At 46.6% G+C, this 27,633-nt stretch overlaps 1 protein-coding gene and 1 pseudogene across 2 annotated transcripts in view; both read left to right on the top strand.

Annotated features, from left to right (window-relative positions):
* Positions 1–353: 353 nt before the first annotated feature.
* Positions 354–13,462, top strand: LOC126964122 (40S ribosomal protein S21-like; annotated as a pseudogene).
* Positions 13,463–13,541: 79 nt separating this feature from the next.
* Positions 13,542–27,633, top strand: part of SLC23A2 (solute carrier family 23 member 2) — a 151,330-nt gene continuing 137,238 nt past the window's right edge. Inside the window, exon 1 of one of the 2 annotated variants that reach the window (XM_050745213.1) lies at positions 13,542–13,657. The gene's annotated coding sequence lies outside the window, so the exon portion shown is untranslated. The remainder of the gene's footprint in view (positions 13,658–27,633) is intronic. The other variant, XM_050745214.1, reaches the window with a different exon arrangement.

Genomic DNA, 27,633 nt, shown 5'->3' with positions numbered 1-27,633 from the left:
ATCACTAACATAGTAATAATAATTATTGTTTTTAGGTTTTCACTATTTATTTATGACAAATAGTCCACATTCAATATTCTCTCCAGTCAACAGTTATTTGAGGCCAGGCACAGTGGCTCACGCCTGTAATCCCAACATTCTGGGAGGCTGAGAGGAAGCATATAAGAGCCCAGATGCTGGTAGGTATGGGAAGACAGAAGATAACTCACTGCATAAGCAACACCTGGTGGGGCTCCTGGTACTCGGTGGACTTGTGTTCTAAGACATGAGATGGCAGCCAAGAAATAAACAAAAAATAATTATGTGCTTTCTCTGCTCATATGCGTTGTGGTGGCAACAGCTGTGGCCTCAACATGCAGAATAATGCTAGTGAGTTTGTGGACGTGTATGAAATGCTCCACCAGCAACTGCATCATCAGCATCAAAGACTACGCCTCCATCCAGATAAATGTGGCTGAGGTTGATAAGGTCATGAGCAGGTTTAACGGCCAGTTTAAAACCTATGCTCTCGGTGGGGCCATTTGAAGGATGGGCAAGTGAGATGATCTATTCTCTGACTGTCCAATGCTGATGACATTGTCTCAAATAACTTTTTCTTGGCCGGGCGCGGTGGCTCAAGCCTGTAATCCCAGCACTTTGGGAGGCCGAGACGGGCGGATCATGAGGTCAGGAGATCGAGACCATCCTGGCTAACACGGTGAAACCCCGTCTCTACTAAAAAATACAAAAAACTAGCCGGGCGAAGTGGCGGGCGCCTGTAGTCTCAGCTACTCGGGAGGCTGAGGCAGGAGAATGGCGTGTACCCGGGAGGCGGAGCTTGCAGTGAGCTGAGATCCGGCCACTGCACTCCAGCCTGGGTGACAGAGCATGACTCCGTCTCAAAAAAAAAAAAAAAAAAAAAAAAAAAAAAAAAAAAAAAAAAAAAAACTTTTTCTTTTTTTTTTTTTTTTTTTTGAGACGGAGTCTCGCTCTGTCGCCCAGGCTGGAGTGCAGTGGCTGGATCTCAGCTCACTGCAAGCTCCGCCTCCCGGGTTCACGCCATTCTCCTGCCTCAGCCTCCCGAGTAGCTGAGACTACAGGCGCCCAGCTATTTTTTTGTATTTTTTTAGTAGAGACGGGGTTTCACCGTGTTAGCCAGGATGGTCTCGATCTCCTGACCTCGTGATCCACCCGTCTCGGCCTCCCAAAGTGCTGGGATTACAGGCTTGAGCCACCGCGCCCGGCCTCAAATAACTTTTTCGAGACACCTCGCCCAGTCCTTCTTCGGTCTTCCCATACCTACCAGCATGCAGGCTCACTGGGGGCAGACCTAGTAAGTCTGTGTTTTTTTTTTTTGAGATGGATTCTTGCTCTGTCGCCCAGGCTGGAGTGCAGTGGCGTGATCTCGGCTCACTACAACAACCACCTCCTAGGTTGAAGCAATTCTCCTGCCTCAGCCTCCCAAGTAGCTGGGACTACAGGCGCCCGCCACTATGTCCGGCTAATTTTTGTATTTTTAGTAGAAACAGGGTTTTACCATGTTGACCAGGCTGGTCTCGAACTCCTGACCTCAAGTGATCTGCCTGCCTCAAGCCTCCCAAAGTGCTGATATTACAGGCGTGAGCCACTGTGCCTGGCCAATAAGTTTCTTTGTGTTCATTTGTTTGTTTCTTTTGTGACAGATTTTCACTTTTGTTGCCCAGGCTGTAGTACAATGGTGCAATCTTGGCTCACTGCAACCTCCATCTCCTGAGTTCAAGCGATTCTCCTGCCTCAGCCTCCCGAGTAACTGGGATTACAGGCATGTGCCACCACGCCCGGCTAATTTTGTATTTTTAGTAGAGACAGGGTTTCTCCATGTTGATCAGACTGGTCTCAAACTCACGACCTCAGGTGATCCACCCGCCTCAGCTTTCCAAAGTGCTGGGATTACAGGTGTGAGCCACCGCGCCCTGCCCAGTAAGTTTCTTATCCATCATTTTGTCAGTGGTTCTAGCTCAGTGCCTGCCAGGTAGCACATGACCAATGAAGAGTGGCTGTACTAACTTATAGGAGGTGAGTGAGTGGTGCAGCCAACCATCTGGGCACAAAGGACCTAAATTCCAAGTGACCTTGCAAACTAGAGACCTTATCAAAAACAGAATGGAAAAATATCACCTAGGGAAAGACTGAATGTTTGATATCATGGCTCAAAAACCAATTGTGGGCTCAGTTATACAGCTAGATTAGGCTTCTTATATGGTGTTTGTAAAGGGCTATAAAAAAAATCTGCAGGAAGCACATTCACATCAATTACCTCATTTAATCCTCATACCAACCTAGGCAGTATATAGGGTAGACGAAATTGTCTCAAGTTTACATACTAGGAAACCTATGTGTAGTTTGGTTATATGATTTCCCCAAGGTCACTGAGCAAGGCAAAGGCAGGGCAGGGACCCCGTGCCTTTTCTCTCCAAGGCTGCATGAGTTGTATAACCCATTTATTCTAGGATCAAAGAAATATTCAAATTTAAACCTTCACATCCTGCAGTCCAGACACATCCCTCTTTTCTAAAGCTCACATTCCTGGAGACAACACCTGTGACCCATTCAAGTCCCTGAGCCTGTTCTTGTGCCCCAGGCCCCACCTCAGAGAGAGACCAAGCTGTTTGAAACAGGGAACAAGCCCAGCCGCAATGACTCACATCTATAATCCCAGCACTTTGGGAGGCCGAGATGGGCGGATCACCTGAGGTAAGGAGTTTGAGACCAGCCTGGCCAACATGGAGAAAACCCGTCCATGTGTGGGCGCCTGTAATCCCAGCTACTAGGGAGGCTGAGGCAGGAGAAACGCTTGAACCTGGGAGGTGGAGGTTGCAGTGAGCCAAGACTGTGCCTTTGCACTCTAGCCTGGGCAACAAGAGGGAAACTCCATCTCAAAAAAAAAAAAAAAAAAAAAAAAAAACTTTTGTAGTATACATACAGAAAAACTTAAGTGTGCAGGTTAATGAAATCTCACAAATTGAATATGCCTGTGTGCCTAGCACCCATATCAAGACATCACACATGGCCAGCTCTTCAGAAGACCCTTGTGTCTCTGCTTAGTCACTATGCCCCTAGAGGGTGACAGCATCCCAAATTCCAGCAGGTTAGATTAGTTTGCCTCTTTTCTTCAAAAACAAAACAAACAAAAAAAAATTTGCTGTTGTCCACTTCCTGTTTGAACTTCGTTTCTTTTTTCTTTTCATTTTACCTGCTGCTCCCATTCAACCTCTTTTCTATTTTACATAACTACTGATGGAGTTTTGTTCTTTTCCTTATTTCCCCCTCAAAGGCTAAATGTGTCCATGAGGGTCAGGTTCAAATGATTCCCTTATTGAAAAAAGCCCGGTTTCTTTATTTTGAGACAAGGTCTTGTTCTATCTCCCAACCTGCTAGGCTGACGCAATCTCGGCTCGCTGCAACCGCCACCTCCTGGGTTCAAATAATTCTCAGCCTCCCCAGTAGCTGAAACTACAGGGCTGCACCACCATGACTGGCTAATTTTTTTTTTTTTTTTTTTTGAGATGGAGTTTTGCTGTTGTTGCCCAGGCTGGAGTTCAATGGCACCATCTCGGTTCACTGAGACCTCCGCCTCCTGAGTTCAAGTGATTCTCCTGCCTCAGCCTCCTGAGTAGCTGGGATTTTTGTATTTTTAGTAGAGACGGGGTTTCACCATGTTGGTCAGGCTGGTCTTGAACTCCTGACCTCAGGTGATCTGCCCACTTTGGCCTCCCAAAGTGCTGGGATTACAGGTGTGAGCCACCGCACCCAGCTAATTTTGTATTTTATGTAGACACGGAGTTTCACCACGTTGCCCAGGCTGATCTTAGACTCCTGGGCTCAAGCCATCTGCCCACCTCAGCCTTCCAAAGTGCTGGATTATATGTCTGAGCCACAGTGCCCAGCCCAAAAGCCCCATTTCTGTACCCTGGCATTGGAGCCTTCTTGTTTAGCCTGTAACCTATGTTTTCCACTTGGCTTATCTGATGGTTAATTATATGTATCAACCTGTCTGGGCTAAGAGATGCCCAGATAGCTGGTAAAACATTATTTCTGGGTCTGACTGGGACAGTGTTTGCAGAAGAGATAAGCATTTAAATCAGTAGACAGAAAAGTTCTGCCTTCACCCATGTGAGCAGGCATCATCCAATCCACTGTGGGTCCAGACAGAACAAAAAGGCAGGGTGAAGGCACATCTGCACCCTCTTCTGGAGCGGGGCCATCCATCTTCTCCTGCCCTTGGACATCAGAGCTCCAGGTACTCAGGTCTTCAGACTCAGGCTGAAGGACGCCACCAACTTTCCAGGTTCCCCAGCTTGCAGACGGCATACGGTGGGACTTCTTGGCCTTTAGAATCACGTGAGCTAATTCCTGCAATAAATCCCCTCTTCCATATGTCTCATATATGCCTCTGTATATCCTGTTGGTTCTGTTTCTCTGGAGAACTCTGGAGAACTAATTCAATTTCCAATCCTCCAGGACCCTGGGGGTTAATCTGAGTTCTTTCCCCTCACATTTCACCTCTCATCAGTGGGCAGCCCCTGTTGGTTCGGTGGAACAAGTGAAGTCATTGAGTACTAACTGAGTACTTCAGTACTAACCGAACTGAGTACTTACTGTGTGGTAGGCACCACATGAGGAGCTGGCATACAGAATTAAATAAACCAGGACCTCTGCTCTGGATGCCCTGACAACTAGTGAGGGAGAGAAACAGAAAAACAACTCATTTGCATACATTTCGTTCTAAACGCCGTGATGCACGGAGGGAATGTACTTGCACCAGCCTAGGGACTCAGTGGGGGTTTCAGGAGAGGCCAAGTTGGGACTTTTTGAGCAAGAGTGATCCAGAGGACATTAAGGAGATCCAGGCAGTAGAAATGGTGTTGGCCTTGAAGAGCTTTTGCAGGGAAAACAGAAATGGGCATAGCCACACTCTCCTTGTCCCCAACACCTTTTTTGAAGGGAGCAAGAGGAAGAAGAATCTGAGAAGAAAGAAAAAAAATATAGTCAGAGAAGTAGAAGAACCAGTAGGAAATGCAGTCACAAAGTCAAAAGAAGAGAGATTATCCTGAGAGAACACAGCTGTGCCAAATGCCTCCAGAAAATTCAGTAAGATGCATATGGAAAAGATTCCCCGGATTGTGCAATTTCGAGGGCATGGCTAATTTACCTGGGCAGTTTCAGAGAAATACGGGAATGCAGCCCAGATTGCCTGGGGGTAAAGAGAGGAAGGAAGTTAGGAGGAGGAAACAAAGACTGCACGTGGCTTTTTTGAGAAGCTGAGCTGAGAATGGGAGATGATTGCACGAACTGGGAGGATGTAAACTTTCCAAAGACAAGGGTGGTAGGGCTGAGCATGATGACACATGTCTGTAATCCCAGCACTTTGGGAGGCTGAGGCAGGAGGGTCACTTGAGCCCAGGAGTTTGAGACCAGCCTGGGCAACATAGTGAGACTCCCATCTCTAAGGAAAAAAAAGAAAGGGAGGTCAGCATTGAAATATAGAGGACACCCAAAGGAGGGGTCTTCAGTACTTAAGGCCAGGAAGAGGGGTCCCTCATGGGAAAGTGGGGTTGTGGATAAGGGGAGGTGGGGGATGAGGAAATGCCCCTCTCATGACCAGTTACCAAAAATCAGGAAGCAAGGTTATTTGCTGGGAGTAGGGGAGAATGGTTAGGTAAGGAATTTGGGGTCATTCGAGGGTAAGAGGTTACTTCCATTGGCTGGACTTCAGATCTGCTGGGGCTGCAGAGTGAACTGGGGTGGCGGAGGCAGAAGCAAACCATGCTTCTTTGAACCCCTTGTGCATAGATCCGTGCCCACCAGTGTGCCTTTGTGTCAGACAGATTCCAGAACTGATGTTCTGAGTTCAGGGTGTGTGCATTTAAATGCTCTCTTCTTTTCAAGGGGTGGGGGTTTGCGGGGGAGACAAGGTCTCACTCTGTTGCCCAGGCTGGAGTGCCACTTAATGCCACTGAGTTGTACACTTAAAAGTGGTTAAAAAGGTAAATTTTGGCCAGGCATGGTGGCTCACACCTGTAATCCCAGCACTTTGGGAGGCTAAAGCGGGTGGATCACCTGAGGTCAGGAGTTCGAGACCAGCCTGACCAACATGGTGAAACCCCGTCTCTACTAAAAATATAAAAATTTATTGCATTGGGAGTTATACCTGATGTAAATGACGAGTTGATGGGTGCAGCACAGCAACATGGCACAAGTAAACGTATGTAACAAACCTGCACGTTATGCACATGTACCCTACAACTTAAAGTATAATAATAATAAATAAATTAAAAAAAAAAAAATAAAGAAAAAAATAAAATAAAAATTAGCCGGGCATGGTGGCACATGCCTGTAATCCCAGCTACTCAGGAGGCTGAGGCGGGAGAATCGCCTGAACCCAGGAGGCAGAGGTTGCGGTGAGCCAAGATCATGCCATTGCACTCTAGCCTGGGCAACAAGAGCAAAACTCTGTCTCAAAAAAAAAAAAAAAGTAAATTTTATTATACATATATTTTATCACAATGAAAAAAGAAATGAAATATTGAAGCATGCTACAACGTAGTTGAAGCTTGAAAATGTGGTAAGTTAAAGAAGCCAGTCACAAAAGACCACATATTATTATATAATTCCATTTATACTAAATGTTCAGAATAGTCAAATCCATAGAAAGAGTGAAGATTAGTGGTTGCTGGAGGCTGGGGGAAGAGGAGAAATAGGAAATGACTGCTAATAGATACGGAGTTTCTTTTGGGAGTGATAAAAATGTTCTAAAATTAGTGGTAATGGTTGTACAGCTTTGTGAACATACTGGAAAACCACCGAATTGTATACTTTACAATTGTTTACTTTTTTTGTTTGTTTGTTTTTGACACTGAGTCTTGCTCTGTTGCCCAGGTTGGTGTGCAGTGGTGTGATTTCAGCTCACTGCAACTTCAGCCTCCCGAGTTCAAGCGATTCTCTTGCCTCAGCCTCCCAAGTAGCTGGGACTACACGTGTGTGTCACCAAGCCTGGCTAATTTTTGTAGTTTTAGTAGAGATGGGGTTTCACTATGTTGACCAAGCTGGTCTCCAACTCCTGACCTCAAGTGATTCACCTGCATCGGCCTCCCAGAGTGCTAGGATGATAGGTGTGAGCCACCAGGCCTGGCCACAATTGTTTACTTTAAAGGATATACTCTAAAATGTATACCTTAAAATGGAGTATTATGGTACATGAATTATATTTCAAAATAAATAAATAAATAAAAGCAAGCCTGGGGGCGAAGTGGGGAGAAGGCTACATGGTATACGTGCCTATCTCATAGATCATTCAGCTATTCCCTGATTGATGGATGTTTGGGTTGTTTTCAGGTTTTTTGTTTTTGTATTGCTACTTGAAACAATGCTTCATTGTGCATCATTGAACACGCACACACACACACATGCACACACACGCACACACCCATGTCATTTCAGGCAGGTCTTGGTCCTGCCATGCAGCCCCAGATCTGTTATGTCTTAGCATGAGACAGATTTAGAAAGTGTGAATTCTGCTGAAATCAAGAGATGGTGCAGGCCAGGAGCGGTGGTTCACTCCTATAATCCCAGCACTTTGGGAGGCCAAGGCAGGTGGATCACTTGAGGCCAGGAGTTTGAGACCAGCCTGGCCAACATGGTGAAACTCTGTCTCTACTAAAAATACAAAAATTAGTGGGGGGTGGTGGCAAACATTTCTAATCCCAGCTATTTGGGAGGCTGAGGCAGGAGAATTGCTTGAGCCGAGATTGCACCACTGCACTCCAGCCTGTGCAACAGAGCAAGACTCCATCTCAAAATATATAAATAAATAATAAATAAATAAATAAATAAATAAAAATGGCTTTTACAGATGAACATTTGCCATCAATCTGATGACAAGAAAGACTAACTTTGAACCCCAATTAAGCAAAATCTTATTTTCCCCACCCCCCAAATTCTATTATTTTCATTAGTAGACCGGTATTATAAAACTATTATGCTCAATTATTATTATATTTTGAATTTCATCAATAAGAAATCTGTGGAAATTTGTTTTCTATCACTATGTAAGTACTGTCACTTTTCTTTTTTTTTGAGACAGAGTTTCACTCTTGTTGTCCAGGCTGGAGTGCAATGGCCCGGTCTCAGCTCACTGCAACCTCCTCCTTCCGGGTTCAACTGATTCTCCTGCCTCAGTCTCCCAAGTAGCTGGGACTACAGGCATTAACCACCATGCCCAGCTAATTTTGTATTTTTAGTACAGACGGGGTTCACCATGTTGGTCAGGCTAGTCTTTGTTTTTTTTTTTTTTTTTTTGAGACAGAGTCTCACTCTGTCGCCCAGGCTGGAGTGCAGTGGCCAGATCTCAGCTCACTGCAAGCTCTGCCTCCTGGGTTTATGCCATTCTCCTGCCTCAGCCTCCCTAGTAGCTGGGACTACAGGCGCCCACCACCTCGCCTGGCTAGTTTTTTGTTTTTTGTTTTTGTTTTTGTTTTCAGTAGAGACGGGGTTTCACCATGTTAGCCAGGATGGTCTCGATCTCCTGACCTCGTGATCCGCCCGTCTTGGCCTCGCAAAGTGCTGGGATTACAGGCTTGAGCCACTGCGCCCAGCCCTGGTCAGGCTGGTCTTGAACTCCTGACCTCAAGTGATCCACCCACCTCGGCCTCCCAAAGTGCTGGGATTATAGGCGTGAGCCACCACGCCCGGCCCCTATCATTATATAAGTACCGTACCTATTTAATGTCATCAATTTTACCTCTTGGCCCACAAAACCGAAAACATTTATTATCTAGCTCTTTCCAGAAAAAGTTTGCCCCAGGTCTAGACTCCAGAGAGATGTTGAAAATAACATTGAAAAGTACTGTATGAAGATGGAATAGCCCCAAGCTACAATTACCTCTCAAAAATAACACAGCCTGGAAATGACTGAAATTTCAATCAAATTAACCAGGTCATGAAAGCTTCTTGATATATTCTGCTGATTTAGTTTAGAGAAGTTAAAGGAGGAGGAAAAAAACCTTGTTTGTATGAGCTGTAATAGAAAGGAAGATGAATGGAAAATAAAAGGAAAAGGAACTGAACAGGAAAATTTTGATGTATTTTTAAAATTGATAATGGTAAAAATAATTATATAAAAATAATGACATCGAACACCTACATATTCATGCACTGAATAAGCACTTTATATACATTTAATCCTTGTAACATCTTGAAAGACAGAAGTCAGAGCTGTCTGCTGATACCAAAGCCAGTTTGTCAGCAGTAAAATCTCCAAAAAAAAAAAAAAAAAGAAGAAGAAAAAGAAGCCTGAGAATACAGATTAAGGGCCTTGAATGCTACACTGGGAAAGGTTTATTCTTTCTTTATTTAGCTATTAAACATTTATTTATTTATTTATTTATTTATTCAGAGATGGGGTCTCCCCATGTTGCCTAGTGTGGTCTCAAACTCCTGGCAAAGGCAATCCTCTTGCCTTGGTCTCCCAAAATGCTGGGATTACAGGCTCGAACTACTGTGCCTGGTCTCCAATTATCCTTTTGACTGGGAGACCCTGAAGGATTTTCAGAAAGGGTGTGAGATTATCAGTTCTGTGCTCTGGGATGATAACAAGGATAGTTTCAGGAGATTCGTCTTGAGTCCAACAGGCCAGAGAGAAACTTTTTCGACGGTTAACAGTCCAAGAAAGAGCCAGTGAGGGTCAGTACCTGTGTTGGATGAGAAGAGAATTTCACAAATACTTCCCAGCTTGACCATAGGTGACAGAGTGGACATGTAGGCTGGGGGGGCAAGGACTCAAAGACCAGTTCGAAGTTTCTGGTAGCAAAATGAGAGAACTCAGATAAGAAAAGAGTTTATCTGGAGAGAGAATAATGTGTCAATAGTGGAGATTATTTGCAATTCCTGGAGAATATTCAGGGCAGGTTGTTCGAGGGACAATTGGAAATGTGTTTACAAGTTCAGAAAGATGTCTGTCTTGTCTAGAGAGAGGTTTGGGAACCACGAGGAGATGGCTGACCTTCAGAGGCGGTGAGAGGAGAGGGCAGGGGAGAAAGAAGATATGAGGGAAAACTAACATTTCTAGACTGGAATCTGAGAAACTCACATCACTGAGAGGGAAGGGAGGGTGTATGGATAGTTAGCGAGAAACAGTGGTATTATCACAAGAATAGAGTTTCAAGTGAGAAGTCAATGGACTGTTACAGAGCCATCAAAGAAGAAAAGGACTGTAAACCTGTAATTGGTTTTGGCAATTAGAAGGTCACAGATGACAACTGATAAAACAGGGAGGGACAGTGCCTGAGGGGTGACGGCGGGCGAAGTTGGGGAGAGGATGGGAAGCAGGACGGCTGGGGAGACTGGGACAATGGAAGGTTTTTCAGGATAGAGAAAAATGGTAAATGCCAAGAGAGGGAGAGGGAGACACTGAAGATTCCACAGTTCATGGAATAACAATGGGGAGGGGATAGACTTAAGAGCTCAGGGGGTCTTGACCCTGGAACTTCCCTTCCCTTCTAATCAGAAGACTCCACATTCCTTACTAAGCAGAACACATCGTATTTAAAAAAAAAAAAAAAGGTTGGCTGGAGTACGCTGTATGCTCTCACTGGTGTAGAATGATGGTTACGGGGCAATGCGTGAGTTTTTCTCTGGGTGCTGGTCACAGCATCTTTGTTTTTTTTTTTTTTTTTTTTTTTTTTGAGAGAGTCTTGCTCTGTCGCCCAGGCTGGAGTGCAGTGGCGCGATCTCGGCTCACTGCAAGCTCCGTCTCCCGGGTTCACGCCATTCTCCTGCCTCAGCTTCCCGAGTAGCTGGGATTACAGGCGCCCGCCACCACGCCCGGCTAGTTTTTTTTTTTGTATTTTTAGTAGAGACGGGGTTTCACTGCGTTAGCCAGGATGGTCTCGATCTCCTGACCTCATGATCCGCCTGCCTCGGCCTCCCAAAGTGCTGGGATTACAGGCTTGAGCCACCGTGCCCGGCCGCATCTTTGTTTTTTATTTTCTCCATCTTCCATGGGGATCAAAACATTCGACATTCCAGTGTATATCGAATTTTGCAATCCAACACTTTTTTTTCCCTACTTAGTGAATCCCAGTAGGAATTATGAACTTCAAATATCTGAGACAGGTCTCAGTCGATTTAGAAAGTTCATTTTGCCAAGGTTAAGGATGCGCGCCTGTGACACAGCCTCAGGAGGTCCTGACGACATGTGTCCAAGGTGGTCGGGGCACAACTTGGTTTTATGCATTTTAGGGAGACATGAGACATCAATTAATATATGTAAAATGTACATTGTTTCCATCCAGAAAGGTGGGAAAGGTGGAGAGCGGGCTACTAGGTCATCGATAGACAAAGGACAAATGGTTGCATTCTTTTGAGTTTCTGATTAGCCTTCCATGGAATCAAAGAAAGCAATCAGATAAACATTTGTCTCACGTGAGCAGAGGGATGAGTTTGAGTTCTGTCTGTCCTTTTTCCACAAGGAATCTCCTTGTGGACAGATTATAAGGGAGGTATGTAGCTTTTCTACCTTTGTAGCCATCTTATTTAGGAATAGAATGGAGGCTGGGTGCGGTGTCTCATGCCTGTAATCCCAGCACTTTGGGAGGCTGAGGCGGGTGGATCACCTGAGGTTGGGAGTTCGAGACCAGCCTGACCAACATGGAGAAGCCCGTCTCTACTAAATACACAAAATTAGCTGGGCGTGGTGGCGCATGCCTGTAATCCCAGCTACTCGGGAGGCTGAGTCAGGAGATTTAGGCTGAACCCAGGAGGCAGAGGTTGCAGTGAGCCAGGATCACGCCATTGCACTCCAGCCTGGGCAACAAGAGCGAAACTCTGTCTCAAAAAACAAACAAACAAACAAACAAACAAACAACCCAAAAGCCAGAATGGGAGGCAGGTTTGCCCTTCAGAATTCCCAGCTTGACTTTTCCCTTTGGCTTAGTGGTTTTGGGGTCCTGAGATTTATTTTTCCTTCACAGAATCAAGCCAACTCTTATATTAAAAAAAAAAAAATACTGTTATTAGGCCAGGTGCGGTGGCTCATGCCTGTAATCTCAACATTTTGGAAGGTTGAGGTGGCAGGATTGCCTGAGTCCAGAAGTCCAGGAGTTCGAGACCAGCCTGGGCAACATAGCAAGACCCCCTTCTCTACAAAAAATAAAAATTAGCCGGACCTGGTGGTGTGCTCCTGTCATCCCAGCTACTTAGGAGGCCAAGGTTGGGGGAATCCCTTGAACCTAGAAGGTTGATGCTGCAGCCTTGATTGTGCCATTGCACTCCAGCCTGGGTGACAGAGTGAGACTTTGTCTCTAAAAAATTAAATATAAGAAAATAAAAATGCAGTTATTAAATAAATGGGAAGACACATTATTGTCAAGACACAGACCACACTTGCCTATTTCATAAAATTCCTTTAGTTGCTGCTTCCCCAACTGCATTGACATGTGTGATGTCAGTTTCCAAAACTGTGTAAAACACATAAATAATTCTGATTATAAAATCAATTTCTCTCCATATGAGGTCAGACACCGTCTACAATTCTGTTTCTCAAGAGTTGCCCGGGAACTGGTAAATTATAATTCAGTTAGTAAAGCAACCATGACAGTGGTTTCAAGATGGAAGGTGTTAAGAAAGTACAAATTATTAGAACTTAAAAAAAAATGTATTCAGATTTCAGCAGTGGCTCCATACATGTGGTCCTCAGACCAGCAGCAACAGCATCACCTGGGAACTTGCCAGAAATGCAGATTCTGGAGCCTCAGGCCAGACCTCCAGCCTCAGCAACTCTGGGGGTGGGGCCCAGCCATCTGCATTTTAATGAAGTCCTCAAAGTGAAGCTGCCCAGCTCTGAAGACCGAGGGCCCAGGGATTTAGATTTGGCCTTTCTGTTTAGCGGTCCGAGAACCTCACCCGGGGGCATCACCTGGGGACAATTTATAAGTGCAGACTTTCGGGCTGCACCCTAGAGCCACTGAATGTGAACCTGCCCCTAGCCTAACACGACTCCCAGGGAATTCAAGTCTGAAAAGCCTTGGTTTGTATTACCATCTCTGCATGAGGTAAGGAGAACGTCTTCTCCAGTTAAGTTAAAATACCTGGCTACTTAAGTGGAGAAGCGGTGAAATTGTTTTAAAACATCTAACCCACTAAGCCGAATGCACCACAAACTGCCTGATTATCATGCTCGAGCAATGACAGGGCTTGGTGACAGGCGGTGTAAAAAGGGGGGACCTGGACCAGGACACTCAGGGACCAGCGCTCTGCTTGCCACGTGGGTCTCCCCGGAGCAGGTGTGACTGATGGGAAGGGTCGCGAAGGGGGGCGTTGTTTCCGCGCAAGGGAGGGAAATGAAAGGAACGGGAAGGGGACGGCTGGGTGCGAGGCCCGAGATGTTCCGGGGAGCGCTGCCGGGTGCCAGGGGGCAGCCCCTCCCGCGGGGGAGGCCCGAGGCTAGGGGTCGGGGGCGGAGAGGGAGGTGGGCCCCAGACCGGCGCGGGGGCGGGCGGCTCCGCTGCTCCCCGCCCCCGACCCGCCCCTCCACGGCGCCATTTTGCAGGCGGCTGTCGCGGGGACCGGAGGCGGCGGCGGCAGCGGGCACTGCGGCGCCGAGGCGCGGCGGCAGGACGGGAACCACGCGAGCTGCAGCCAGGTGAGAGCCGGGCCGCCGCGCCCCCTGCCCGGCCCGCGGGCCGCACCTGCCGGCCGGGCCCCGAGGTGTCCGCCGCGCCCACGAGGCCGGCCCCCGCGCGCTGTCACCCACCGGCCCCGCGGCGCGGCCTGCGCGCCCCCACCCCGACCCGTCTCCCGGGACCCCGCGCCCGCCGGCCAGCCTGGACCCGGGGTCCAAGATGCCCGGCGGCCCTCAGTTCCTGCCGCCCCGCCGGCCGGGCCGGGCCCCCGGGGTACCCACCCCTGCCTGCCGCGGGAGCCACAGCGCGCTCGGGCCCTCAGGCCGCGCAGCGGGGAGGCAAATGGGGCGCCCCCAGAACCCCACTGGCTGCCGCCGCCTCTTCCCGGGCTCTGCGTCCGCGCGTCCTGGGGTCGCTTCCCTCGCCCCTCCCCAGGTGGTGCGCACGGGTATCGTCTCGCTCCCTGGAATTCAGGGGCATCAGGAGGGGCGGCAAGAGGGTGCCTTTTACATTCTTGCTTTCTTCCCTTCTACAAAGACTGCGCGAAGTAATTTTAGAAGCAGCTCCTCCGACCTCGGGGTCTTTCTGGCCTGTTCCCCGGGGGTCGCGAGTCCCCCTCCTTGCCACCTTTAGGGTGAAAAAAATGACATTTCAAGTGTGACTACTTTAAGGCGCAGGATTTTCTCCTTCGTCTGGTCCTAGATGCCCCCACTTGGATGGGTGGCTGATAGGATGTCGGCCTGCAGGCTGGGGGTTTAAGCGTGACTGATGGGAAATTATGGATTGTCAGGGCAAAGGGTAAATGAGGGCAACTGCAGGTGGAAGAAAGTCACCCATAAGGGCTTTCTGGGTCTGCAGCGTTTGTGGTAGGTGCTACTTCTATTCTTGCAGAGCTGGGAGACGGGCGGGGGAAGATGCAGTCCCTGCTGACAATTGGGTCATCTGCGCGCAGAGAAGGCCCCGGGATGTGCGAGGACATGGGACCGGGAGTCCGGAGGCAGTCTGGTTTGAGCTGTCACTAATTGGCCATGTGACCTCCCTCAGCCGGCTTCCTCCTCTCTGAAGCAAAAGGCTGGAATCGGGGTGGCTGGAGCATTTTTATTTTATGTTTTTGTATTTGAATGCTGTTGGGTTTGGGCCTCACCATTTCTGGTTGTCTGCACCTGCCTTTTAACCGATGCAGGTCACGTTGCCTGCCTCTCCTGAAGGTGTTTGAACCTGATGAGATTTATAAAGGACCCTTTCAGCTAAAAAAATCAGAATTCTGTGCTGGGTTATGGTTGGCTCTATCAGGGTCACTTATGAATGTATTACTACTGTTCTCTTTTCATTCATTCCCCAATTTAATAGCTTTTGGGCACCGGTGGGTGTGCCCAGTGTAAGCTCTTATGGCACACCTGCTAGTTAAAGGGAGGCAGCGGGTGTGTCCAGCCTGTTCCATGTGACATGCTAAGCATGAGCTATCTGCTTTCTAGGCTATTTCTTTTGCCAAAATGGCAACCAGCTTCTTTCTTTTAATACCAAGGCATTTCTCTTTTGGTTTCTTTGCTTGGAGTGGAAGGTGATTTTTTTAAGAAAATAGGGATTTCAGGAACTTTTTATGTTGACAGTTTTTTAGATGGTTGCCTGGCAGTTGTATTCTCTGACTGTGGTACGGTCAATTAAGTCAATTACGTTTAAACATCTGTTGACATGTTTAAAAAATGCCTATTAAGGTACCTGGGCCGGGTGTTGTGGTTCACACCTGTAATCCCAGCACTTTGGGAGGCTGAGGTGGGAGGATTGTTTGAGGCCAGGAGTTCAAGACCAGCCTAGGCAACATAGCAAGACTCCTGTTTCTATATTAAAAAAAAAAAAAAAAAAAAGCTGAGTGTGGTGGCCAGCTTAAAAAAAACCAGTACCTGGCTAGAAAAATGTAGATGGTTTCGCTAGGTTTCATGCCATACTATCTATCTCATTTATGGAGCAAACTCTAGTCTATGTAGCATTGCAGAAATGAGTCATGTGTCCCAGGGGCAGGCAAGCACATGTAGCCACCCATTGAGTAGTCTGTCCATCTGTGTCTGCCCATCTATCCATCCACTTGGTGACCAGGTGCTGTTGAACAAATCGTTGTTGAATAAACTGTGTCTTTTGCCCTCACAGAGCCTAAGATCTAGTTTGTGGGGTGTCTGAAATCCCTAATTGCCTACTGTTGTCATCTTCAGTGTCTCTAAAGACAAACCAGGGATCTGTTTGGAGACCTATTTTCTGGTACCACTGGTAGCTTGAGGAATTTTCCCATTTTGGTTAAGGTAATTAAAAGCAGTAGGCTGGGGCTGGGTGTGGTGGCTCATGCCTGGAGGCTCATGCCTGGAATCCCAGCACTTTGGGAGACTGAGGCGGGCAGATCGCTTGAGCTCAGGAGTTCGAGACCAGCCTGGCCACCATGGTGAAACCTCGTCTCTACTAAAAATACAAAAATTAGCCGGGCACGGTGGTGCATGCCTGTAATTCCTGCTGTACAGGAGGCTGAGGCAGGAGAATCGCTTGAACCTGGGAGGTGGAGTTTGCAGTTAGTCGAGATCGTGCCACTGCACTCCAGCCCAGGCGACAGAGTGAGACTGTCTCCTAAAAAAAAAAAAAAAAAAAAAAAGGTCAACAGTAATAATTTGAAATTATATGGTGCTTTGTACATGTACATTGAAGCTTTTTAAAAACGTATTTATATTTAATCCTCTTAGGCTTTTTAAATTTAAACATCTTACAGTCCTTCCTGACCTGTTTCCTGGCCTTGCCCATAAAACTCTCACACACCAGTCTATTGGTTCTGAGTGCCCAGTAACCTCATTAATTCATTTTCATGCCCTGCTGTTCCTCCAGTTGTTCTCTGGGCTTCCTTTTATTCTTTCGGTAGGGAACCATCCTCCTCCAGGTCAAGCTGTGCGTTGCAGCCTCTGGGTTGAAACGAGCCCTTTGTGCGCTATGCCGTTCTTCTCATTTTCTCTCTGGCTTTGCTATTTTGAACCTGTTATTTTGTCACAGGTTCTAGGTTGTTGGCTCTCCTGTAATTGAGGTCTGCTTTCAGCTTCACCTTTCATAGGCCTTTCATACATTTATTACATTGTTTGAGTGCCTAATCTGTGCTGGGTAATATTCTTGGTGCTTGGGATGCTGCAGGGAGATTCCCAGCCCACATGGAGCCCACACTGTAGGGAGCTGGACAATGAGAGCTGGTGCTGTGAAGAGGAATCTGGCAAGGCTTGGGGGATTAAGTATGGGGATGGGAGTTGATATTTTGGGAAGGGTAGACAGGGAGGAAGGTATATTAGTCTGCTAACACTGCCACAACAAAAATAGCACAGTGTGGGTGGCTTAAACAACAGAAATTTATTTCTTACAATTCTGGAGTCTGGGAAGTCCAAGGTCAAGGTTCTGGCCTATTTAGTTTCTGGTGAGGGCTTTCTTCCTGGCTTGTAGGTGGCCGTCTTCTTGATGAGTCCTCACATGGCCTTTTCTTGGTGCCATTTATCTCTTTCTGTTCAAGCACTGTTGGTCACACCTGTAATCCCAGCACTTCGGGAGGCTGAGGCAGGAGGATCACTTGAGACCAGTCTAGGCAACATAGTGAGATTCTGTCTCTACAAAAAAAAAAAAAAAAAATTCGCTGGACGTGGTGGTGTGTGCCTGCAGTCCCAACTACTCAGGAGGCTAAGGTGGGAGGATTGTTTGAGCCCAGGAGGTTGAGGCTGCAGTGAGCCATGATTGCGCCACTGCACACCAGCCTGGGTGACAAAGCTAGACTTTGTTTAAAAAAATAAAGTTTTCCTATTGGATCAGGGCCCCATCCTTAAGAACTCATTTAAATTCGGTTACCTCCTAAAGCTTCTATCTCTAAATACAGCCACATTGTGGGGGTAGGGCTTCAACATAATGAATTCTTTCAGTGGTGGTGGGGGATACAGTTGAGTTCATAGCAGAGGGCTTGAGTCATCTTTGACTAAAGATGTGAAGGGAGTGAGGCATGTGGAGATCTGGGAGAAAGATCATTCTGAGGGGAGGAAACAGCAGATGCAAAGGCCCTGAGGCAGGAGGAGGGGATAATTTGGTCTGGAGGTCAGAGAACCCATGGGGGTCAGATCACATAAGGCCATGCGGACCACTGTAAGCCCTGCAGATTTTACCTTGAGGGTGGTAGGAGCCATTGGAGGGTTTTGGAGTAAAGAAGGGAGGTGGACTGATCTAGTTTTTGGCAAGCACACTCTAGGCACTGCTGTGTGAGAGAGACTGAAGTCAGGACAGCAAGGAGACCAGCCAGATGGCCAGTGCAGGGCTGAGGGGAGACTAGTGGGATTTCAAGGTGAGGTTGAGATTTGCTAATGAACCAGAAAGAAAATTGAGGAGGCCGCCGAGGTTCTGGTCTTAGTACCTAGAAAGAAAGTGGCCATTAACTGAGATGCTGGAGGAGCCAGTTTAGGCCATGTTAAGTTGTAATGCCAACCCGACATACCCAAATGCAGCAGAAAAGCAAGGGTGGAGATTTTTGGGGGAGGTCATCTTCAATGGAAATTTAAATCTTGGGGGCTTCTCATTGTCCTTTGTCCCAGTTTTCAACTTTGACCTGAGGTGACCTCAGCTAAGTCCGTGACCTCAGATTTAGGTGTCTCTGAGGCCCTCTATGGAAATTCCATCCTTAAAGGAGAGTGGCTTTCTCTGGTGAGTGATCAGGAAAATCTTCACTCATGAGTTTTTTTTTTTTTTTTTTTTTTTGAGACAGAATCTTGCTCTCTTGCCCAGGCTGGAGTGCAGTGGTGCCATCTTGGCTCACCGCAACCTCCGCCTCATGGGTTCAAGTGATTCTCCTGCCTCAGCCTCCCAAGTAGCTGGGATTACGGGTGCATACCACCACACCCGGCTAATTTTTGTATTTTTAGTAGAGATGGAATTTCACCATGTTGGCCAGCTGGTCTCGAACTCCTGACCTTGTGATCCGCCCACCTCGACCTCCCAAAGCGCTGAGATTACAGGCGTGAGCCACCGCACCTGGCCCACTCATGAGTTTTGCCCAAAGCAGCTGATGGCTCAGGCTTCCTTCCCAAAGGCATCATCTCACTGAGCACCTGGTGGAGGTCATCCATGTCTGTGTGTAACTCTTACAGAGTTGAATCCTTCCATCTTCTAAGTTGAATGGAAGTGCAGTTTGATAAGGGTCACTTCTCTGTTGGACCTTCTCCAAGCAATAGAAGGGACCCTAGAAAGACAAGAGATCCCCATGTGATAGGACCAAGGAAACAGTGATAGTGCCCATAGGTATCGATTATGTATTGGGCACTTGAAGTTATTATTGCTAGTCCTAGCAACTGGCAGGCACGGTGGCTTCTGGTCCTTCATTTATTGATGAAGGCTTGGGTACCTTCTGTAAGTTAATTCCTGAGTCTTGAATTCTGTTCCATGAAACTACTGTAGAACACTATTCCCAGCTCTCATCTGAAACTCAGGGTTTCTAAGTTCCTGTTAGTGTAGAAGAGGGCAGAGAAGCCAGTGTCAGTTGAGTGCCAGGGAGCTCTGCCCAGCACTCCTGTGTTCTCTCACGCGATCAGTCTCTGCAGCCCTGTGGGATGGGAATTAATCGCTTTTCATCCTTCAGCTGAGGATGCTGAGGTGTGGCAGGAGGGCAGCTCCTTACCTCGGGTCTTAGCGCTGCTAAGTAGAGTCAGGATTTGACCCTAGGCCGGTCAGTTGCCAAGCTTGAAGTTAGACTCAAATCATGCTGTGCTTCTGTGTTCCAGGATGACTTTTGGGGACTTGGGATAGAAAGTAGGGTTAGGCTAGAGAAGGTGGGAATGACATTCCAGATTGAGGGATCAGTGTGAGCGAAGGGCGAAACGGGAGAGGCATATGCCTGGGAGAGGGTAACTGAGTTAGGACAGTTGGAAGGATGTGATGGGGGTCAGGTGGAGAGGTCCTTTGATACTATATTACGGGGCTTGAATCCTTGTCTGGAAAGCCACGGGGAGATTCCCAGAAGGGGAGTGACTTGTTCAGATGTGCATTTTAGAAAATTTTGGGGTGGAGTAAAGGGTGCGCTGGGAGGAGGCTGAGGCTGAGTTGGAACAGGATCATCTCCTCTCTCTCGCTCCTGCCTTGTTTGCCTGTGGTTCATTCCTGGCTACAGTGTTTGCCTTTATGTACCCTAGCTTGGATTCCTTCTGTCAATTCCCCTGTTTGTTCCTGTAGGAATCTTCTATCCACCACCTCAACGCTCACACATTTTCCCCTCACCACTGGCTTTGTTTTGTTCAAGTGAATGTATATACATACCCCCACCTCCATTTAATTAAATTTGAATAGGCTTTTTCATTCTGGACCATCATTTCATCTCAGAGTTCTTGGCTTTGTGACTGAGGGTCTTCTCCACCCTGCTTCAGACCAAAAGCACTGCTATGTCCTTGGTCTTCATGGAGGAAACACAATTTCTTTTTTTTATTTTTTTGAGACGGAGTTTTGCTCTTGTTGCCCAGGCTGGAGTGCAATGGTGCAATCACAGCTCACTGCAGGCTCCACCTCCTGGGTTCAAGTGATTCTCCTGCCTCAGCCTCCCAAGTATTTGGGATTACAGTCACCTGCAACCACACCCGGCTAATTTTTGTATTTTTTTTTTTTTTGAGACGGAGTCTCACTCTGTTGCCCTGGCTGGAGTGCAGTGGTGTGATCTCGGCTCACTGCAACCTCCGCCTCGCAGGTTCAAGCAGTTCTTCTGCCTCAGCCTCCTGAGTAGGTATGCCTGACTAATTTGCATATTTTTGGTAGAGATGGGGTTTCACCATATTGTCTAGGCTGGTCTCGAACTCCTGACCTTGTGTGATCCACCTGCCTCAGCCTCCCAAAGTGCTGAGATTACAGGCGTGAGCCAGCGTACCTGGCCAACACAATTTCTTATACATTCTCCTTTAGATGGGATTTCAGCCTCAAATTTGGTTTATCTTTATTGACTCCTCTCCAGGGCTGGCTAAAAATCATTTGCTGTCTCCAAAGGCAAATCACCTAGCTGGGGGCTAACTACAACACCTTCGTCGCCAAACATGGATCTCATTCTGAAGATCTAGGGTGGGCCCCGAAAATGTGCATTTCTCACAAGTTCTCAGGTGACAGGGATGCTGCTGGTGGAGGAATCACCAGCATCTGGTTTTGTAAATAAGCTTTAATTGCAACACAGCCAAGCTCACTCAAGAGACGATGTAACTCTGGCCCTTTATAGACCCTTCACAGAAAACATTTGGTGATCCTTGCTTCACAGTAAGGTATATGTGATCAGTGCTGAGAATTTTCTATTGAATTCGTATATCTGTATCTATATATTTTTTGAGACAGGGTCTCACTCTGTCACCCAGGCTGGAGTGCAGTGGTGAGATCTCTGCTCACTGGCAGCTTCTGCTCCCTGGGCTCAGGAGATCCTCCCACTTCAGCCTCTTGAGTAGCTGGGACTACAGGCATGCACCACTACACCCAACTAATTGTATTTTTTCTAGAGACAGGGTTCCACCATGTTTTTAGAGGTGGGGGTCTCCTGTGTTGCCCAGGATGGTCTCGAACTCTTGAGTTCAAGCCTCCTAAAGTTCTGGGGTTACAGCCATGAGCCACTGTGCCTAGCCCAAGTTCATATATTTGTTATCAAGAGCTTCTTTGATATTTGTATTTATAGACATTGCTTCACAAATTTTTCCGCAGATGCATGATATGGGGGAATGTATGCATATTTAAAAGTGTTTGGAATATAACAAGCATGACACTTCTTTTAAGTCTTTTCTGTTTTATCTAAAATTAATGTGAATTTCTCATTCTGTTTCAGAAACATCAGTGCTTGTTTTAATATAAAACATTTTTCTTCCATATTCTTTGAGTAAAGTTGATGCTACTGTTTGTTGTTTTTGATCTTTACCTGCTTGAGAAACATGTACAGGTTGGATATCCCTTCTCTGAAGTGCTTATGACTAGAAAGTGTTTTGGATTTGGGTTTTTTAATTTTTATTTTGGCATATTTGCATTATACTTGATTTGTTCATCTGAAATTCAGAATGCTTCAGTGAGCATTTTCTTTTGAGTGTCTTGTTGGCACTCAGAAAGTACTGAATTTTGGAGCCTTTCAAATTTTGGACTTTTGAATTAGGAATACTCAACCTGTGTTAAGATTTGCATTTTTTTTTTTTTTTTTTTTTTTTTTTTTTTTTTTTTTTTGAGACAGAGTCTCGCTCTGCCGCCCAGGCTGGAGTGCAGTGGCGTGATCTTGGCTCACTGCAAGCTCCGCCTCCCGGGTTCACGCCATTCTCCTGCCTCAGCCTCCCGAGTAGCGGGGACTACAGGCGCCCGCCACCTCGCCCGGCTAGTTTTTTTGTATTTTTTAGTAGAGACGGGGTTTCACTGTGTCAGCCAGGATGGTCTCGATCTCCTGACCTCGTGATCCGCCCATCTCGGCCTCCCAAAGTGCTGGGATTACAGGCTTGAGCCACCGCGCCCGGCCAAGATTTGCATTTTTTTGTTCTACTTTGCAAATATTTTTTTCTATGCCTTGAATTTAAGTCTGTCGGCCGTGTGCGGTGGCTCACTCCTGTAATCCCAGCGCCTTGGGAGGCCGAGGCGGGCGGATCACCTGAGGTCGGGAGTTTGAGACCAGACTGACCAACACGGAGAAACCCCATCTCTACTAAAAATAGAAAATTAGCCAGGCATGGTAGCGCATGCCTGTAATCCCAGCTACTTAGGAGGCTGAGGGAGGAGAATCACTTGAATCCGGGAGGCGGAGGTTGCGGTGAGCCAAGATTGCCTCATTGCACTCCAGCCTGGGCAACAAGAGCGAAACTCCGTCTCCAAAAAAAAAAAATAATAAATCTGTCAATCTTTTTTTATTTCCCATGGCTTCGTTATCTCAAGGTTTTATAGGTATTCACTCATATTTTCTCTTAGGTCTTTAAAAAAAATTGGCTATAATTAGTGTGATACTTGTTTTGGAGTATTTTATGAAGTGAGGATTATTTGTTCCCTCTAGTTTATATTTTTTAGGTACTATTTATTAATTCATCCTTATTAACTTAAAAAATAACACCTTAATCATATGCTGAATCTGTTGTTTTACTCAGTTTATCTGTTCTTTTGCCATGATCTTACTATTTTGCTCATTATAATCACTTTATAGTAGGCTTTGTTATCTCGTAGTGCCTATGCTCGGTTTTTACTCCAGTGTTTTTGAATTTAGGGTTTCAAAATACTCTCTCCACCTCGAGATGGAGTCTCACTCTGTCGCCCAGGCTGCACTGCAACCTCTGCCTCCCAGCTTCAAGCGATTCTCCTGTCTCAGCCTCCCGAGTAGCTGGGATTACAGGCATGTACCACCATACCCAGCTAATTTTTGTATTCTTAGTAGAGACAGAGTTTCACGATGTTGGCCAGGCTGTCAAAATACTTTTAATGGGAAATTGCATTAAATGTATAAGTTAATTTGGGGAGACTTGTCATCTTTATAATATTGACTTATTTTGTGTATGAACAGAGCAAGTCAGTGTCTCTAGATTTTTCCTAATATATGGTCTATAGATTACTTATTATTATTATTTTTTTTGTGAGACAGAGTCTCTCTCTGTTGCCCAGGCTGGGGTGCAGTGGCATGATCTTAGCTCACTGCAACCTGCACCTCCCGGATTCAAACAATTCTCCTGCCTCAGCCTCCTGAGTAGCTGGGATTACAGGTGTGCACCACTACACCCAGCTAATTTTTGTATTTTTGGTAGAGATGGGGTTTCACCATATTGGTCAGGCTGGTCTTGAACTTCTGACCTTGTGATCCACCTGCCTTGGCCTCCCAAAGTGCTGGGATTACAGGCATGAGCCACCCTGCCCGACTGATTACTTATTCTATATTTTAAAGTATTTGCTGGACTGGACATGTGGCTTACACCTGTAATTCCAGTACTTTGCGAAGCTGACATGGGAAGATTGCTTGAGGTCAGGAGGTTAAGACCAGTTTGGGCGTCATAGTGAGACCCCATCTCTGCAAAAATTTTTACAGTAGCCTAGTGTGGTGGTGTGCATACCTGTGGTCCCACTGACTAGGGAGGCTGATGTGGGAAGAGAACTTGAGCCCAGGAGTTCAAGGCTGCAGGAGTTCAAGGTGCCACTGCACTCCAGCTTGGGCAACAAAGGGAGACACCCTACTCAAAAACAAAGAAAATATTTGGTATTTAGAATGTGATTATCTCCCCTTACGCCTCCTTCCCAACCGCTATTACTAGCAGGTATAAAGCAAGTATACTGCTTGCAGTTTGTATGTTGTGGGTTTTTTTTTTTTTTTTTTTTTCCGAGACAGAGTTTTGCTCTCGTTGCCCAGGCTGGAGTCAGTGGTGTGATCTCGGCTTACAGCAACCTCCATCTCCCAAGTGATTCTCTTGCCTTAGCCTCCCAAGTGGAATTATAGGCATGTGCCACCACGCCTGGCCAATTTTGTGTTTTTAGTAGAGACAGGGTTTCACCATGTGGGTCAGGCTGGGCTTGAACTCTTGACCTCTGGTGATCCACCTGCCTTGGCTTCCCACAGTGCTGGAAATTACAGGCATGAGCCACTGTGCCCAGCCTTGTTTTTAACAAGATAAGAGATGGAGGCCAGGGGCAGTGGCTCACGCCTGTAATCCCAGCACTTTGGGAGGCTGAGGTGGGCGGATCACCTGAGGCCAGGAGTTCAAGACCAGCCTGGCCAACATGGGGAAAAACCCCCTGTCTACTAAGAAAAAAAAAAAAAAAATTAGCCGGGTGTGGTGGTGCATTCCTATAGTCCCTGCTACTCGGGAGGCTGAGGCATGAGAATTAGTTGAACCCAGGAAATGGAGGTTGCAGTGGGTCCAGATCACGCCACTGCATTTCAGGCCAGGCCACTGAGTGAGACTCTGTCTCAAAAAAAATTAAATAAAAAATGAGATAGAGATGGAATCTTGCTGTGTTGCCCAGGCTGGGCTCCAGCTCCCAGTCTCAAGTGATCCTCTGCCTTGGCCTCCCAAAGCGCTGGGATTACAGGGATGAGCCACTGCACCTAGCCAGTCTGTATGTTTTATAACCGACCACCTGTATTAGTCAGGGTAGGTAATGCTAGTCAAAAACTGTGGCCTGACAAAGAAAACATTTATTTATTGCCCACATTTATTTTAGATGGTTCTTTTTTAAGTGGTGACTTGGGGATCTAGGCTCCTTCCATTTTTGTCACAACTGGCAAGAAGATGTGACCTGTAAGTTTGCCATGTAATTTTGTGCGTGGAAGTTTTTTTCATGGGCCAAGCTTGGAAGTAGTATGATTTCTTCCGAGGTCTGTTGGCTCTATTTTAGGTGCAGGGGGGCTGGGAAGTGGAGTCCTTTGGTGTATGCGTGAGGAAAATATAGTAGTACCGTGTCTGCTATACTACTTAACCAAACTCTGTTGTTCTTATTTTTCAGTAGATTCTCTTGAGTTTCTTAGATAGGCAATCATAATACATGTTGAGCATTTCTAATCCCCAAGTCTAAAATTGGAAACTTTTGAGCACTGACAGGATGCTACAAGTGGAAAATTCCATACCTGACCTCATGTCATGGGTTGCAGTCAAAACTTTATTTCATATGCAATTTTTTTTTTTTTTTTTTTTTAAGAGATCTTGCTCTGTCACTCAGGCTGTAGTGCAGTAGCAAGATCATGGCTCACTGCAGCCTTGATCTCCTAGGCTCAAGTAATCTTCCTGCTTTGGCCTTCCAAAGTGCCAGGATTACAGGTGTGAGCCATTGCACGTAGCCATTATACACAAAATTATTTAAAATATTGAGTAGAATTACCTTCAGGCTATGTGTATAAGGCGTATATTAAACATAAATGAATTTTGTGTTTAGACTTGGGTCCCGTTCTCAGGATATCTCAGTATATATATATGCACATATTCCAAAATCAGAAAAGATACAAAATTTGAAACACTTCTGGTCCCAAGCACTTTATACAAGGAATACTTAACTTGTGGTTGCAAATGATCATTTTGTCTTTTTTTCCCCCTTCCGATAGTTAGCTATTTGTTTTTCTTTTCTTTTCTTTTTTGAGACGGAGTCTCGCTCTGTTGCCCAAGCTGGAGTGCAGTGGCATGATTTCCATTCACTGCAACCTCCGCATCCCAGGTTCAAGTGATTCTCCTGCCTCAGCCTCCTGAGTAGCTGGGACTACAGGCACCCGCCACCACGCCCAGCTAATTTTTGTATTTTTAGTAGAGACGGGGTTTCACCACATTGGCCAGGCTGGTGTCGAACTCCTGACCTTGTGATCCGCACACCTCGGCCTCCCAAAGTGCTGGGATTACAGACATGTGCCACCACGTCCAGCCAATTTTAAAATTTTTAATAGAGACCGCGTTTCACCATATTGGCCAGGCTGATCTCGAACTCCTGACCTCAGGTGATTGGCCCCCTCTGTTTCCCAAAGTGCTGGGATTTACAGGCGTGAGCCACCACGCACAGCCAGCTACTTTTTGTTTTGTTTGTTTGTTTGTTTGTTTGTTTTTGAGATGGAGTTTTGCTCTTGTTGCCCAAGCTGGAGTGCAATGGTGTGATCTTGGCTCACTGCAACCTCCACCTCCGGGGTTCAAGCGATTCTCCTGCCTCAGCCTCCTGAGTAGCTGGGATTACAGGCGCCCACCACGGCGCCCGGCTAATTTTTGTATTTTTAGTGGAGACAGGGTTTCGCCATGTTGGCCAGGCTTGTTTTGAACTCCTGACCTTAAGTGATCCATCTGCCTTGGCCTCCCAAAGTGCTGGGATTACAGGCATGAGCCATCATGCAAGGCCAACTGTTTTTTTTTTTTTTTTTAATGCGTTGTAGAGTACTTGCAGAATAGGTTTAACTGTCCTAGTTCTTATTTTCACTTTTGACTCAAATGCAATATTGTAAATAGTCTTTAGTGGTATTCAAGAAGTGTCCTAATTACAGTCTCATACATAGTGTTTTTTTGTTTTTTGTTTTGTTTTGTTTTTTTGTGTTTTTTTGAGATGGAATCTCACTCTGTCGCCTAGGCTGGAGTGCAGTGGTGCGATCTTGGCTCACTGCAAGCTCCGCCTCCCGGGTTCATGCCATTCTCCGGCCTCAGCCTCCAGAGTAGCTGGGACTACAGGCGCCCACTACCACGCCCGGCTAAGTTTTTGTATTTTTAGTAGAGATGGGGTTTCACCGTGTTAGCCAGGATGGTCTCGATCTCCTGACCTTGTGATCCGCCCGCCTCGGCCTCCCAAAGTGCTGGGATTATAGGCGTGAGCTACCGCGCACAGCCACGTAGTGTTTTGTTTTTTAGCAAAGAAAGCTCAGCATCTTGACATTGACCCTGGAATCCTCACAGATATTCTTGGTAGTCTCTCCCTGATAGTGATAATTCTCTACATTTTTGTTTCCCTGCCGATTTGAAGATGACCTCAGATTTCTTGACGCGCGGAGTTTCGCGAGTGATCTTTCTTTAGGTTTGTCCCCAGGGCTTCTGCTTTAGCCCAGGCTGTTGGATTGTACAGCTGCTCGCATCTTCTGTGTCAGAGATCCTGACCTGCAGTCTTTGAAAATGTTGTCTCCCTCTGAGAAGTTTGATGGGTTCTTGTTCCTCTTCCTTTATTCTTTCATCCACTCAAAGATAAACTGAATAAGTTAGCAATATCGATTTTGTTCCTTCTCCTTTCTTTCCTCCAGTTGACGCTTGGCTTCTGTTTGAGTTCTTTTTGTGCTTGCTTCTGGACCCCTAGTGTGAGTTTGGGGCCTGCATGTCCAGGCTGCCCACCTGCAGCCCTGCAGTCCCCATTTCCAGTGATGGTGCACCCTTCCCTGTGGAGCTCCCCACGTGATCTGCAGTAGACTTCACCAGAAGGGGCCTGAATTTAGTGGGAGTAGGAAGCTCCTCTGAGCCCTGAGAGGTGGACGGAGGAGGGAAGCGTATTACTTGACTTACCAAAGTAGATACCAGGGTCAGCTTTACTTTTTCTGCTATTT

Source organism: Macaca thibetana, chromosome 10 (genome assembly GCF_024542745.1).
Source record: "Macaca thibetana thibetana isolate TM-01 chromosome 10, ASM2454274v1, whole genome shotgun sequence".
Classification (NCBI taxonomy): Eukaryota; Metazoa; Chordata; class Mammalia; order Primates; family Cercopithecidae; genus Macaca; species Macaca thibetana.
Note: the sequence above shows the minus strand (reverse complement) of the source record. Positions and strands in the feature narration are given on the sequence as shown.